The sequence below is a fragment of the Saccopteryx leptura genome, chromosome 3, assembly GCF_036850995.1.
Source record: "Saccopteryx leptura isolate mSacLep1 chromosome 3, mSacLep1_pri_phased_curated, whole genome shotgun sequence".
Taxonomy (NCBI): domain Eukaryota; kingdom Metazoa; phylum Chordata; class Mammalia; order Chiroptera; family Emballonuridae; genus Saccopteryx; species Saccopteryx leptura.
In genome coordinates this window covers 62,891,126-62,904,724 of record NC_089505.1, presented here as the reverse complement: position 1 = coordinate 62,904,724, position 13,599 = coordinate 62,891,126, and the positions used below count along the sequence as shown (strand labels likewise).

The following is a 13,599-nucleotide window of genomic DNA, read 5'->3' as shown; positions in this document are numbered from 1 at the left end:
TTGGAAACCCTGAGGTCGCTGGCTTGAGCCTGGCTCGCCAGCTTGAATGTGGGATGGTTTGCTAGCTTGAGCGTGGGATCATAGACATGACCCCATGATCACTGGCTTGAGCCCAAAGGTCGCTGGCTTGAGCGTGGGATCATAGACACGACCCCATGGTCGCTGGCTTGAGCCCAAGGTCGATGGCTTGAGAAGGGTCACTCGCTCTGCTGTAGCTCCCCCTCCCCCGCCCTGGTCAAGGCACATGTGAGAAAGCAATCAATGAACAACTAAGGTGGCACAATGAAGAATTGATGCTTCTCGGCCTGACCTGTAGTGGCGCAGTGGATAAAGCGTCAACCTGGAAACGCTGAGGTTGCCGGTTCAAAACCCTGGGCTTGCCTGGTCAAGGCACATATGGGAGTTGATGCTTCCTGCTCCTCCCCCCTTCTCTCTCTCTCTCTCTCTCTCTCTCTCTGTATCCTCTAAAATAAATTAAAAAAAAAATTAAAAAAAAAAAAAAAGAATTGATGCTTCTCATCTCTCTTCCTTCCTGTCTGTTCCTCTCTCTGACTCTCCCTCTCTCTGTCTCTGTCAAAAAAAAAAAAAAAAAAAAAGAAAAGAAAAGAAAGAAAAAAGAAAGGAATGCTTCAGTCCTACAGGGCCTGATGGATAGAAATTGCTCAATTCAATTTAGCTGCTATTGTTACTGTTCCTCTTAAAGCCATAGAAATAATAATAATATATATATGTGTATATATATATATATATATATTTTTTTTTTTTTAGTGAGAGAGAGAGACAGGGACAGACAAGAAGGAGAGAGATGAGAAGCAGCAATTCTTCATTGCAGCACCTTAGTTGTTCATTGATTGCTTCTTATATGTGCCTTGACTGGGGAGTGGGGGGGTGGGGGGGTAAGGGACCTCCAGCCGAGCCTATGACCCCTTGCTCAAGCCAGTGACCTTTGAGCTCAAGCCCAGAGACCATGGGGTCATGTCTATGATTCCATGCTCAAGCCAGCGACACCACACTCAAGCTGGTGAGTCTGTGCTCAAGCTGGATGAGCCCATGAGCAAGCCGGGGACCTTGGGGTTTCGAAGCTTAAGCTGACCAATCATCCTCCTTTAGGGAGGATAGTCCTTCTTTTGTAAGTTCCGTCCTCCCTCGAAAAATGTCCTCCTAAGACTATACTTTCAGGGATCATTTCTATAGTTTGTTACTAGAGAAGTTTCTCTGATTGTGTAGAGTACTCGAAACCATGAGGAGGAGTTGCAGTGTTCTCTCCTGAGCGTGAAGCCGGCTCTTGGTGTTGCTTGTGCAACTACCTTTTGCCATTGATGATCGTTCTTCTCTTCCTTTGGGAGAGTAAGAGGGAGAGAACGCAGTCTGAGTGAAAAATGTCCTCCTACATGACCTCCTTTTTGATATTGGAAGACTAATCTGTAAATGTCTGTATTCGATCAATGCAGAGTTGATCCATTGCATGTGATGTGACATATTTGTATCTAAATGAGTACTTTTTTCTCACATTATTAAAAATTAATGGGCATTTAAGCATAATTAAAATATAAAATATTACAAATGTTTTTATTTTTTTACAAATGTTTTTATTATGCATTTATCATATTATAGTGTATTGTTGCAATGAATAAAATGTTTCTCTTATTTATTTTTTATTTATTTATTTTTAAATTATAATTATAAACTGTTGGGGATAGCTTTTTTTTTTTTACAGAGACAGAGTGAGTCAGAGAGAGGGATAGACAGGGACAGACAGACAGAAACGGAGAGAGATGAGAAGCATCAATCATTAGTTTTTCATTGCGCATTGAAACACCTTAGTTGTTCATTGATTGCTTTCTCATATGTGCCTCGACCGCGGGCCTTCAGCAGACTGAGTAACCCCTTGCTGGAGCCAGCGACCTTGGGTTCAAGCTGGTGGGCTTTTTGCTCAAACCAGATGAGCCTGTGTTCAAGCTGGCAACCTCGGGGTCTCGAACCTGGGTCCTCTGCATCCCAGTCTGACGCTCTATCCACTGTGCCACCGCCTGGTCAGGCATGTTTCTTTTATTTACGATATTGTTTTTTTCAATTTATTTTTGTCCTTTTCATAGTAAAAAAGTTGGTCAACTTAAAGCTGGGTCTTCAGCGTCCCAGGCCGACATGCTATCCACTGTGCCACTGCCTGGTCTGGCAATAATAATTATCATCATCGTCAATTAATCCAAACTTTCAAGAGCAGGACCCATTTCATGGAAGAAATTATGACTCAATGTGGTGGTCTTAGAGACTTGGGTTTGAGCCCTGGCTCTATGGGTTTGTTGTGTGACCTTGGATAGGTCGCTTTCCCTCTCTGTGCCTTTGTTATGACTTTATATTTGAGGCTAATAACAGCTCCTGTCTTGCAGGATTGTTGAGCAGATGAAGTGAGACCAGGTATGCAGAATGAATAAATGGATGACATTCATTTTGTCTCCACACTGCCTGCCATGACCCATCAGGTCAGGCCTTCCTGTCACTCTTTTCTGCACAGAAATGAGATTTTACTCTAGGCCAAGCTTCCACTGGGAATTGGCCGACTTAATTCTCTTGACACTTTGTGAAGAAAATGCAACTAAAGCCTGACCAGGCAGTGGCGCAGTGGCTAGAGTGTCAGACTGGGATGCGGAGGACCCAGGTTTGAGACGCCGGAGGTCGCCAGCTTGAGCGCGGGCTCATCTGGTTTGAGCAAGGCTCACCAGTTTGGTCCTAAGGTCACTGGCTTGCACAAGGGGTTACTTGGTCTGCTGTAGCCCCACGGTCAGGGCACATATGGGAAAGCAATCAATGAACAACTAAGGTGTCGCAATGAAAAACTAATGATTGATGCTTCTCATCTCTCTCCGTTCCTGTCTGTCTGTCCCTATCTATCCTCTCTCTGAGATAGACTCTCTATCTGCCTCTGTAAAAAAAAAAAAAAAAAAAAAAGAATTGCAAAAAAAAAAAAAGCAACTAAAACCCCCATCTTACAGACAGGGGAACAGGCACAAGGAGTGAAGTCACTACCTGGGGTCATGCAGCAAGGGTCAAGATTTTAAGCCAGGTTTCTGTACCCCAGCACCCTGGTTACTACACTCACTGACCTGGGAGGGGTGGTCATTATTCCCAGGGATTGCAGGCCTTCCCTTCCAGCTCAATTCCAGACCCTTATTCCCTGAGGAGAAATGATTTATTTTATTTCATTTATTGTTAAAAAAGATTGTTTTAAAATTTACTGATCTTAGAGAGAGGAGAGAGGGAGAAAAAGGGGAGCTTGGGGGGAGGAGTGGGAAGCATCAACTCTGCTTCTCTTATGTGCCTTGACTGGTCAAGCCGGGGGCTTCCAACTGGTGGCCTCAGCACTCCAGGTCAATGCCTTATCCACTACGTACGCCACTGCAGTTCAGGCTAGAGACATACATTTATTTATTTATTTATTTATTTATTTATTTATTTATTTATTTATATATTTTTAATGTTTTTAAAGATTTTATTTGTTGATTTAAGGGGAGGTGGCAGAGGGGATGAGAAGAGGTTGCCTCACTCTAGCTGTTCAGTGGTTGCTTGTCCTTTGTGCCTTGACCAGGCAAGCCCAGGGTTTCGAACTGGCGACCTCAACATTCCAGGTCGGCACTCTACCAAAGGTATGTTATCAGGTACTTTACTTGGTGGCCTGCAAGGCAGCTTGGCATGTGCAATATCGAGTGGCTGAGACGAGACAGGTCCACACTGGATTCAGGCAAACAGTAGAGAAACAGCAGAGCCAGAAAGCAGTGGGCCATTCCATTTAATAGAGTCTCCCCATGGTGGACGAGCAAACAGAGAGGGGAAAAACTGCTTCTGACGACAGCAGGCGAATAAACAGCAAAACGGACCCTCATAGTGGCACAGGCAATCCACAGCCTTATTTATTTATTTCCCCTCCTTCCTTCCTTCTTTCCTTTCTCTTTTTTTCCCTTTCTTTCTTTCTTTCTTTCTTTCTTTCTTTCTTTCTTTCTTTCTTTCTTTCTTTCTTTCTTTCTCTCTCTCTTTCCCCTTCCTTCTTTCCTTTCTTCCTTCCTTCCTTCCTTCCTTCCTTCCTTCCTTCCTTCCTTCCTTCCTTCCTCCCTCCCTCCCTCCCTCCCTCCCTCCCTCCCTCCCTTTTCTTTCTTTCTTTCTTTCTTTCTTTCTCTCTTCTTTCTTTTGAGAGAAGTATGGAGAGAGACAGACAGAAGGGAGAGAGATGAGAAGTATCAACTCGTAGTTGTGGCACTTTAATTGTTCATTGATTGCTTCTCATACGTGCTTGACTGAGGGGCTCCAGCCCCAACCAATGACCCCTTGCTCAAGCTAGATGAGCCCATGCTCAAGCCAGTGACCTTGGGGTTTTGAACCTGGAACTTCAGTGTCCCAGGTTGACACTCTATGAACAGTGCCACCACTGGTCAGGCAAGAAATAAGTTAGATGGGAAACTGAAGCACAGGGTGGCTAAGTCCTGTACCTAAGGGCACCTTTGGGAATTAGTGTGGTCCACACCAGCAGGCACACAGAGGGTAGAGCAGACAGATGGAGCACTGCAGCAGGAGGAGACAGAATGAGACCTCAGAGAGGCTCGGGGAGAGCAAGTCAGTTTCACAGACAGGAAGACTGACCCCGTAAGCCTGGTGGGGAGGGACTTGCTCAAGGTCATACAGCTTCTCATCTGAGCTCTGTGCTGGAAGACCAGTCTGGGTCTGCAGACAGCTCTGCTCCCCAAGGCTGCCCCTATCCCACCCCCAGAGTGAGTACAGGCCAGCTTCCTGGAGCATGGCTATCACCTCCTGGTTCCTCCCCGCCCTAGGGCCTTGGCAGCTGCTTGAACCCCTGGCACCAAGCATGATCAGCCTACTTGGGGACTAGGCCAAGATTTAATCTTCCCCTTTCTCTTTCTTGCTGGGTCTGCACGCACGGCGCTGAGTCAGAGAATTGCAACATCCTGCTTTGGGACTAGACACCCTCTCCCCACCCCATTAACTGCCTTGATCAGACAGGCTGATGCAGTGGGAGGGGGTGTTTGGGAAGGTCAGGTGTAGGGTAGAGGGGTCCCAGCGAGGTGATGGTGGACAGTTGGACAGTGTGATGCTAGACCTCAGTGTCCTCACGTGTAAATGAAGCCCACAGTCTAATTGTGTGGGTTGGAGTCCCAGCTCTGCCACTTATGAGCTTTGTGACCCTGGGCAAGCGACTTACCCTCTTTGAGCCTCAGTTTCCTCATCTATAAAATGAGAGCAAAAATAGTGTATGCCCCATGGGCTTGTTGTGAGGGTTGGATAAGTTAATACACGTGGGCACAGGCTGGCACGGAGTAACTTCTCAGTAAATGGAAGATATTTTCAAGTAAGGCACATTGCTTGGATCCCCCTTCAAGAAAAGACCTGTGGCTCCTTCAGGGGCTGCCTCAGCTTGCCAGTCTGGGACACAGTCTCCTGGGCAGCCCGCAGACACTGGCTGAGCCAGGAGGGCAGGAGACTCTGACCCCTTCTGCCCACTGTGGAATTCTTCTAGTGGGCAGTCTTTGCTTCAGGGGCTCCCCTCGAGCTGGCGTCGTGGCCTGACAGTTCCACCAGATCCAGCTCACGTTTTCCTCTTCTTACGTGTTGCCCTCTTAACTCATCTAATCATCTGCTTTCGGGAGGAGCCAACCCATGTCAGTGGCTGTTGGAATCAGACCACCTGAGTGTATTGGCTCTGCCTGGGTGGTTTTGGAGAGGCACCTGATCCTTCTGAGCCTCAGTTTCCCCTTGTGAGACATGAGAATAACAACACGATGGCCAAGAGGACCCAGTGAGTCAGCAGGAAAGCCTTGGGCACATAGCCTGGCACAGATACATCGTGAGCATCCATGAAAAGAGAGGCGAGCCGGGGTCTACCTTCCACGCTGCCAGCATGCAGTGGTGTGGGTGCTGGCAAGGGCTTAGCCCTCTGGGCCTGGTTGATGAGGCAGGGATGGACCCCTCTGTCCCAGGGTGGGGTACTCGTGAGGTCAGGCGTGGAAAACCCTCACCAAGCTTGGCACACTGGTGCCATAGCCAGGGGGCATCACCAGAGTGACTGCTGTGAGGGGTTGGGTCAGGTGGGGGGTGAGGAGAAATCTGTAAGGCAGGTGTGTCCCACCCTTCAGGCCCTGGCCTTGGACTGAGGAACAAAGGGAAGTCCCGGGGCTGGGAAACTATGGTGCCTCTGAGAGAAGTTCCCTGGTTCTAGGATACACCTCGGAGGTGAGGAGGGGAAGCCCCTGCCTACTCATTTAGTCAGCAAGGGAGAAGGGAGAATGTGTAAGACAGAAGGCTGCCTCTCTCATCAGACCAGAGCTTCTCAAGGCTGGGTGGAAGGCCCCCATCATCAGACTGGGAGGTCCCTGAGGTGGGGACACATCCCCATCAGTGTAGGAATTCCTTGTGGGTTTGAACTGTGTTCCTCCTCCACCGCATCAGATGCTCCTTGAGAACGAGGGTGTGACTTCTCCACAGATTATATGTTTCTAATAGTGAGTGATGCCTCTCCCACTTGGACTTGGAACTTGGAACTCCCCCTGGGTGGGTGGCTGGGGCATGCCTCTCTCTAGACTATGAGTTCCCTGAAGACAAGGCAGCGTGCTTTTCTCATGTGTCTAAGACAGTGGTTCTCAACAGTGGGGGCAATTTTGTCCCCCCTCGCAGGGGACATTTGAATAAGTATTAGACTAGACCAGAGCTTCCTGGAGATTGTGGGCATGTCTCCACCATCCTGCTAAAGCTCCCTGAGGAGGAGTCTGGGTCACGACTCCTCCATCAGACTAGCTCACTGAGTTGTGTAGCTTGAATTAGCCATCATACTGGGAGCATTGTGAGAGTGAGACTGTATTGTTCCTAATCGTAAAGTATGAGCTATGAATTACCCAGGAGCTAGTCTGTTTCCTCTATGAGATTAGTACTGTTTCTTGAGCCTTAAGTTGGAGATGCATGCCTCCCTGGGGAAGCAGCCTTCCCAAGGGTGGTTGGAAGGCCCCCATCAGCCTCTCAGTCACTCTCCAAGATGGGACAAGCATCCCCAATGAATGAGAGCACGGAGCCTATCCCAGCAGAAGAGATGGCATCTTACCTGAAAAGCCAGTCTTTTCTCTGGAAGTCTGTGTCTCCCCAGCCCGAGGCTACAACCTCTACTGTAGACACCAGAGACTAAAAATACAGATGCAAAAGTCCCCTGGGCTCTTGGGCAAGCTGAGGTTCTGCCAGGCCCTTTCTCATTTGAGCCTGGCCCAAGCTGGACTCACCTCCCCTGTACTCAACCACTGTCCCAGTCGGGGCCATCCCTGCCCTCTAACACCTTCTTACAAGAGTGAGGACCAGGTGGGCATGTCGCTACCACCCCAGCCTGTGGAAGGTTGAAAGGCGGGAGCAACTCCTTGCCCTGCGGCCCCCCAGCTGTGCCCCCCTGGGCAGGTTCAGTTTGCACATCTGAAAGCCTAGGGCTGGTGCCATGGGTGAACTTGTGCCCACGGAGCGCCTGGCTCTGGGCTGGCTGGTGAGAAACGGGGTAAACATGAGCTCTTGCTCTCGTCCTGTGCAGGAGGCAGTGGTGGTGGTGGCCTTGTGCCGCCTACTTTGAATGCTACCCACCTCTGCACTTGCCACTTAGGCCTCCTGTGGTCACACAGAGTCACAGTGCATTTGCTCACTTCTGGGAAAATCAAGTTGTATTGTGCGTTTCAGATCCCAAATTCTCTTTTCGTGGGTTCCTGCTGAACCCTCTGGCCTCTGAGCCACGGCTCAAAAACTTTGCACTCTGGAGAACCCAGCCATCTGGGGAACTGAGAGATGTGGCATTGTGGGGTAAAGAAATATTTTAATATGAAATATAATCTAGAAAATTGCATAAAATATGAAGTTCCATTTCACCAACTATTGTAAAAGGAGGATTTGGGTTCAGATAAGGGAACCCAACTGCTGTTCCTCAGAAGCCTCTTCATACCTCTTTCAAATCACACCTCTTTCAAGCCCCTCAAGGTAACCCATTTTCTTCTATGCTTTTATCTCTTCATACACTTCCTACCTGTAAAGACACACCTGACCACTACAGTTTTGATTTTTGATTTTTAACCAGAGAAAGAAAGAGAGAGAAAGAGAGAGGGAGGTACAGACAGGGACATACAGACAGAAAGGAAGAGAGATAAGAAACATCAGTTCTTCGTTGAGAAAACTTAGTTGTTCATTGATTGCTTTCTCATATGTGCTTTGATCTGGGGGGTGCTCTACAGTTGAGCCAGTGACCCCTTGCTCCAGCCAGCAATCTTGGGCTCAAATCAGTGACCTCTGGGCTCAAGCCAGCGACCATGGAGTCTTGTCTGTGATTCCGCACTCAAGCAGGTGACCTTGCACTCAAGCTGGTGAGCCTGCACTCAAGCTGGTGAGTCCACACTCAAGCCAGCGACCTGGGGATTTCGAACTTGGGTCCTCAATAGCCCAGGCCATTGCTCCATTCTCCATCTACTGCGCCACTGCCTCATCAGGACAGTTTTAAATTTTTAATGAGAGTCCTATAGTACAACTTCTTGGATCTAGCTTCTTCCACTCAATTTTTTGCTGCTAGCGTTTGCTTGTATTCCAGTATCTATTGGAGTGTCACTATTTTCATTACTGTATACTATTTTCCTGCATGAATATACCACAATTTATTAATCCATTCTCCTGTTGATGGGCACATGAGTGGTTTCCAGTTTCAGACTCTTTGTAACAATGCCGGTGCATCTCCAGTGCCCGTGAGCGTGCCTTTTTCTACATTACCAAAGAGTGAGTTGTTGGGGCATAGGGTGTGTATGTGTCTAGCTGTGGAAGAAAGGCTGATTTTCCCATGTGGTTGCACTAATTTTCACTCCCATCTGCAAGGTCTGCTGTGAGTTCTACTTGCCTCACATTTTTGCTAGCACTGGATCTGGCCAGATTTTGACTATCTGAGTCATCCTGGCATGCGTGCACGAATCTCATGGTGGTTCTAATGTGTAATTCCTGCTCAGTAATGACAGTGGAAATCCTTGTGTTCATTGTCCACCTGGATCCAAGTGTAATAGAATTGTTGGAACAAAATATTCTCAAACCTTAGAATCTTAAGGAAAAGAATTTTAGAGTCCCAGACTTTTAGAAACAAGGCATTCCAGAACCCTGTGTCTCAGTTTCCTCATTCGTGTAATGGGGACCATACAAGTCTGTATCTCACAGGGTTGGTGACAGGATTAAAAGAGTTCACACCCAGAGGGGAGCCTGGCACGCAGTGAGTACTCAACAAACGTGGTTTTCCCTAAGGCAGGAATTTCATCCATTTTGTTCTTTTCTGTATCCTTAGTACCTAAAACAGGATAAAAGCTCAATAAATATTTACTGAATGAATGAGTCCTAGAATCAAAGGATCAAAGAAACTTGCTAATTGTAGAACTTTAGGAGCAAAGACTAATAGAAGTTAAGAAATGATGATTGCTCAGGTCAGAGAGTCTTAGGAACTTAAGGATAATGAAATGCATCCTTGGAAAAGCCAAGACATACTGTCTCTTTTTTTTTTCTTGTGAGAGAGTCAGAAAGAGGGACAGATAGGGACAGACAGACAGGAAGGGAGAGAGATGAGAAACATCAATTCTTCGTTGTAGTTCCTTAGTTGTTCATTCATTGATTTCTCATATGTGCCTTGACAGCGGGGTTGGGGGCTACAGCAGACTGAGTGACCCCTTGCTGGAGCCAGCGACCTTGAGTCCAAGCTGGTGAGCTTTGCTCAAACCAGATGAGCCCGCGCTCAAGCTGGCGACCTCGGGGTCTTGAACCTGGGTCCTCCACATCCCAGTACGATGCTCTATCCACTGTGCCACTGCCTGGTCAGGAAAGACTCACTGTCTTAAAAGTTGTAAGAAGTGCCCTGACTGAATAGCTCAGTTGGCACAGAGGTTGTCAGCTCGATCCCTGGTCAGGGCACATACAGGAACAAATCAATATTCTTGTCTCTGTCTCTCTTTCCCCTTTCCTCTCTCTCTAAAATCAATAAAATAAACATTAAAAAAAAGTTGTAAGAAGGGTGCCTGAGCTGTGGTGGTGCAGTGGATAAAGCGTTGACCTGAAGTGCTGAGGTCGTCATCACTGGTTCAAAACCCTGGCTTCCCTGGTTAAGGCACATATGGGAGTTGATGCTTCCTGTTCCTCTCCCCTTCTCTCTCTCTCTCTCTCTCTCTTCTTTAAAAATGAATAAATAAAATTATTTTAAAAAAGAAGTTGTAGGAAGGAGGAAGCTCTACTAAGTCAGAAGGGACCGAGAAGACAAAGTCTCTGTCATCCTACGGTGTGACCCTCGCCTCTCTCGTTTCCCTGGCCTCTCCCCATCTCATCCTCCCTGCACACATGGATGGTTCTGAGGAAGCTGCTTCACCGTGCACCAGGCATCCCCTCCCTCCTGCCTTATCTCCCACTGCTCTGGCCCCGCCCACACACAACCCTTTATCTTCAGCCTCAAAAATATGCCTCTTTCTCTGGGATCCAAATCAGGGCATATAGTAGGTATGCGATAAACGTATCAGGTCTCAGCTCTGGCAGCCTCTCCTCCAGAAAGGCCTCCCTGATTTTTCTTCGTAGGCTGGGTCAGGCGTCCCCTCTGGGTTCCCCAACCATTCTGGGATGTCACTATCTGGGGGCCGCCCACGCTCGCTTGCGTGTGAACCTGCAAGGGCAGGCCCTGGGTTGTCATCGCTGCATATAATCAGACACTGTCCCAAACAGCTGAGACCTCAGGGAATGAATGTCAGGCCCACCTGACTTTTGAAAAAGGCTCTCTTTACTCTTACAATGTTCTGAATTGTGCCCCCTGATGCCACCCCTCTGGGACTGAAGGATGGCTCTACCTGCTTGTCTAGGTCAACAAAGAAGTGCCCAGTGGTTCAAAGGGACTCTGGTAAGGCCTGACAGTGCTGAGCCCAGGACCTGCCCTCTTGAGACACAGGAGCCATTGTCAGCAGCTCAGGACACTGTCACCAGCTCTGTTCTTTGTCACCAACTCCACTGTAAAGGCCCATAAAGCACTTCTGTTTTGTTTGTGAGCGTTTCTTGCGTACCCACAGTGAGCCCTGAGATCTCAGCAACCACCATGGATGTGCATTCCCTCTTCCCCCATCTCCTTCCTCTTTTCTTCAAGGCACAGAGAGGTTAGGGGCTTTGCCTAAGGTCACACAGCTAGGGAAGGGCAAGGAAGATAAGATTTTTTTTTCTTTTAAAATATTTATATATTTATTTATTCATTCATTTTAGAGAGGAGAGAGTGAGAGAGAGAAAGACAGAAAGGGGGGAGGAGAGGAAGCATCAACTCCCATATGTGCCTTGACCAGACAAGTGCAGAGTTTTGAACCGGCGACCTCAGCGTTCCAGGTCGACGCTTTATCCACTGCGCCACCACAGGTCAGGCAGAAGATAAGATTTTTAAAATAAACTTTATTGGGGTGAAATGTACATGCAATAAAACACACCCATTTTAAGTGTGCACTTTGGATGAGTTCTGATAAAAGTTTAGAGTCATATAATCATGCCACAATCCAGACAGAGAACATCTCCGAAGTAACCCCTGGGCCCCTTTGTCGTCAAATTCTCTCTCATGGCCAGTCCCTGGCAGCCACAGATCTGGTTTTTGGTGTTTTTTTTTGTTTGCTTGGTTGGGTTTTAATCTCTATAGTTTTGCTTTTCCAGAATGTCATACAGTATGTAACCTTTTAAAAGAATTATTAAAAATTCATAGGCAGTTATGTTCACTCTCTTCAGTGTACTCTTCCCAAGCTTTGTGACACACGTGCACTGTGTAGCCATCCCCAGAATCAAAACGCAGGTGATTTTTATCGTCCCTTCCCCAAATCCTCCATGCTGGCCTTCTGTGGTCATACCCTTCCCCCCACCCCTGTCACCACCAATCTATGCTCTGTCCTGGCTGTGTGGCCTTTTCCAGATGTCTTATCAATGGAATAAGTATTTTTTTTGTGTGTGTATTTTTCTGAAGCTAGAAACGGGGAGAGACAGTCAGACAGACTCCCGCATGCGCCCGACCGGGATCCACCCGGCACGCCCACCAGGGGCAACGCTCTGCCCACCAGGGGGCGATGCTCTGCCCCTCTGGGGCGTCGCTCTGCCGCAACCAGAGCCACTCTAGCGCCTGGGGCAGAGGCCAAGCAGCCATCCCCAGCGCCCGGGCCATCTTTGCTCCAATGGAGCCTTGGCTGCGGGAGGGGAAGAGAGAGACAGAGAGGAAGGAGAGGGGGAGGGGTGGAGAAGCAAATGGGCGCCTCTCCTGTGTGCCCTGGCCGGGAATCGAACCCGGGACTTCTACACGCCAGGCCGACACTCTACCACTGAGCCAACTGGCCAGGGCGGAATAAGTATTTTTTGATTCTGGCTTCTCTCACTCGGCTTCATTCCTACTGGATCCACCCATGTCATGTGTATCTTTAGCTTGTTCCTCTTCCTTGCTGCGTAATGCTCCGCAATGTGGATAGACACTCTTCCTCCATCTACCAGTTGGGAGATATTGGGTTGTTTCCAGTTGTTGGCAATTATGAATAGAACTGCTATCCACAAGCACAGACATGTTTTTGTGTGGCCAGAGGTCTGCGCTTCTCTTGGGTAAATACCCAGTAATGAAAGTGCTGGGTCACATGAGGAGTGTATGTTTAACCTCGGGAGAAATTGGCAAACTGTTTTCCAAGGTGGCTACTCTGGTTTGCGTTCCCACCAACAGTGTCTGGTTGCAAGGCTATGAAGTGAGTCCGGGTCAGTGAATCAGGTCTGAGCTCTTGGCCACTAAACCATACCTGAAAAAAGATGATTGTGACAAAAGCTCTCTCCTCCTTAGTCACCATGCAAACAGCTGCTTTATAAAAAAAGAATGAGGCTCTGGCCGGTGAGCTCAATCAGTTAGAGCGTCATCTCCAAACGCCAAGGTTGCAAGTTCGATCTGTGGTCAGGGCACATGGGAGGCAACCAATGAATGCACCACTAAGTGGAGCAACAAAAGAATATTTCTCTCTTTCTCTCCCTCTTCTCTCTCTCTAAAATTAATAAATTAAAAAATAAAAATAAAAAAGGAATGAAGAAGGACATTGCTCTCCCGTAGAATCACAAGGGGTACATGAAAGAGGATAGGAGGGCGTGCCATTAGCATAAAGAGGGGACAGTGGGGACACGTACACACACATTTTCTTGTCCATACACAGACTGTTTCTAAAATAAAACACAAGACACCGCTAAGAGTGAAACTGGGCGGTGGGGCAGGGCTGGGAAGGGAATGATCAGGGGGTTGTGGTGGGCAGGTAACTTTCACTTCCATTGTGCTTTTTGGATTTTAAAACCTGTGAATGTCTTACCTCTTCAAAATAAACACTTCCAATGTATTGGCTCTGCCGACAGGTATTTCAGGCCTTGCTCTGTTGGTGAACAAGTAAGGCTCCTGCCCCAGGGCAGTCAGGGTGCTGTCCTGGAGACAGGTTGTCAGTAAGACAAGGAAAATATCAACAGTGTCCATATTTGCTGTAGAGAAAAATAAAGCTTGTAAAGGACTAGGGGGAGGAGAGTGGAGAGTGGCCTAAAGCCTTT

At 47.9% G+C, this 13,599-nt stretch overlaps 1 non-coding gene across 1 annotated transcript; it reads left to right on the top strand.

Moving 5' to 3' along the window:
- The first annotated feature begins 1,163 nt into the window (after positions 1-1,163).
- LOC136401797 (small nucleolar RNA U3) lies at positions 1,164-1,375 on the top strand. Its single transcript, XR_010750762.1, has one exon. It is a non-coding gene; the product is annotated as a small nucleolar RNA U3 (small nucleolar RNA).
- The last annotated feature ends 12,224 nt before the right edge of the window (positions 1,376-13,599 follow it).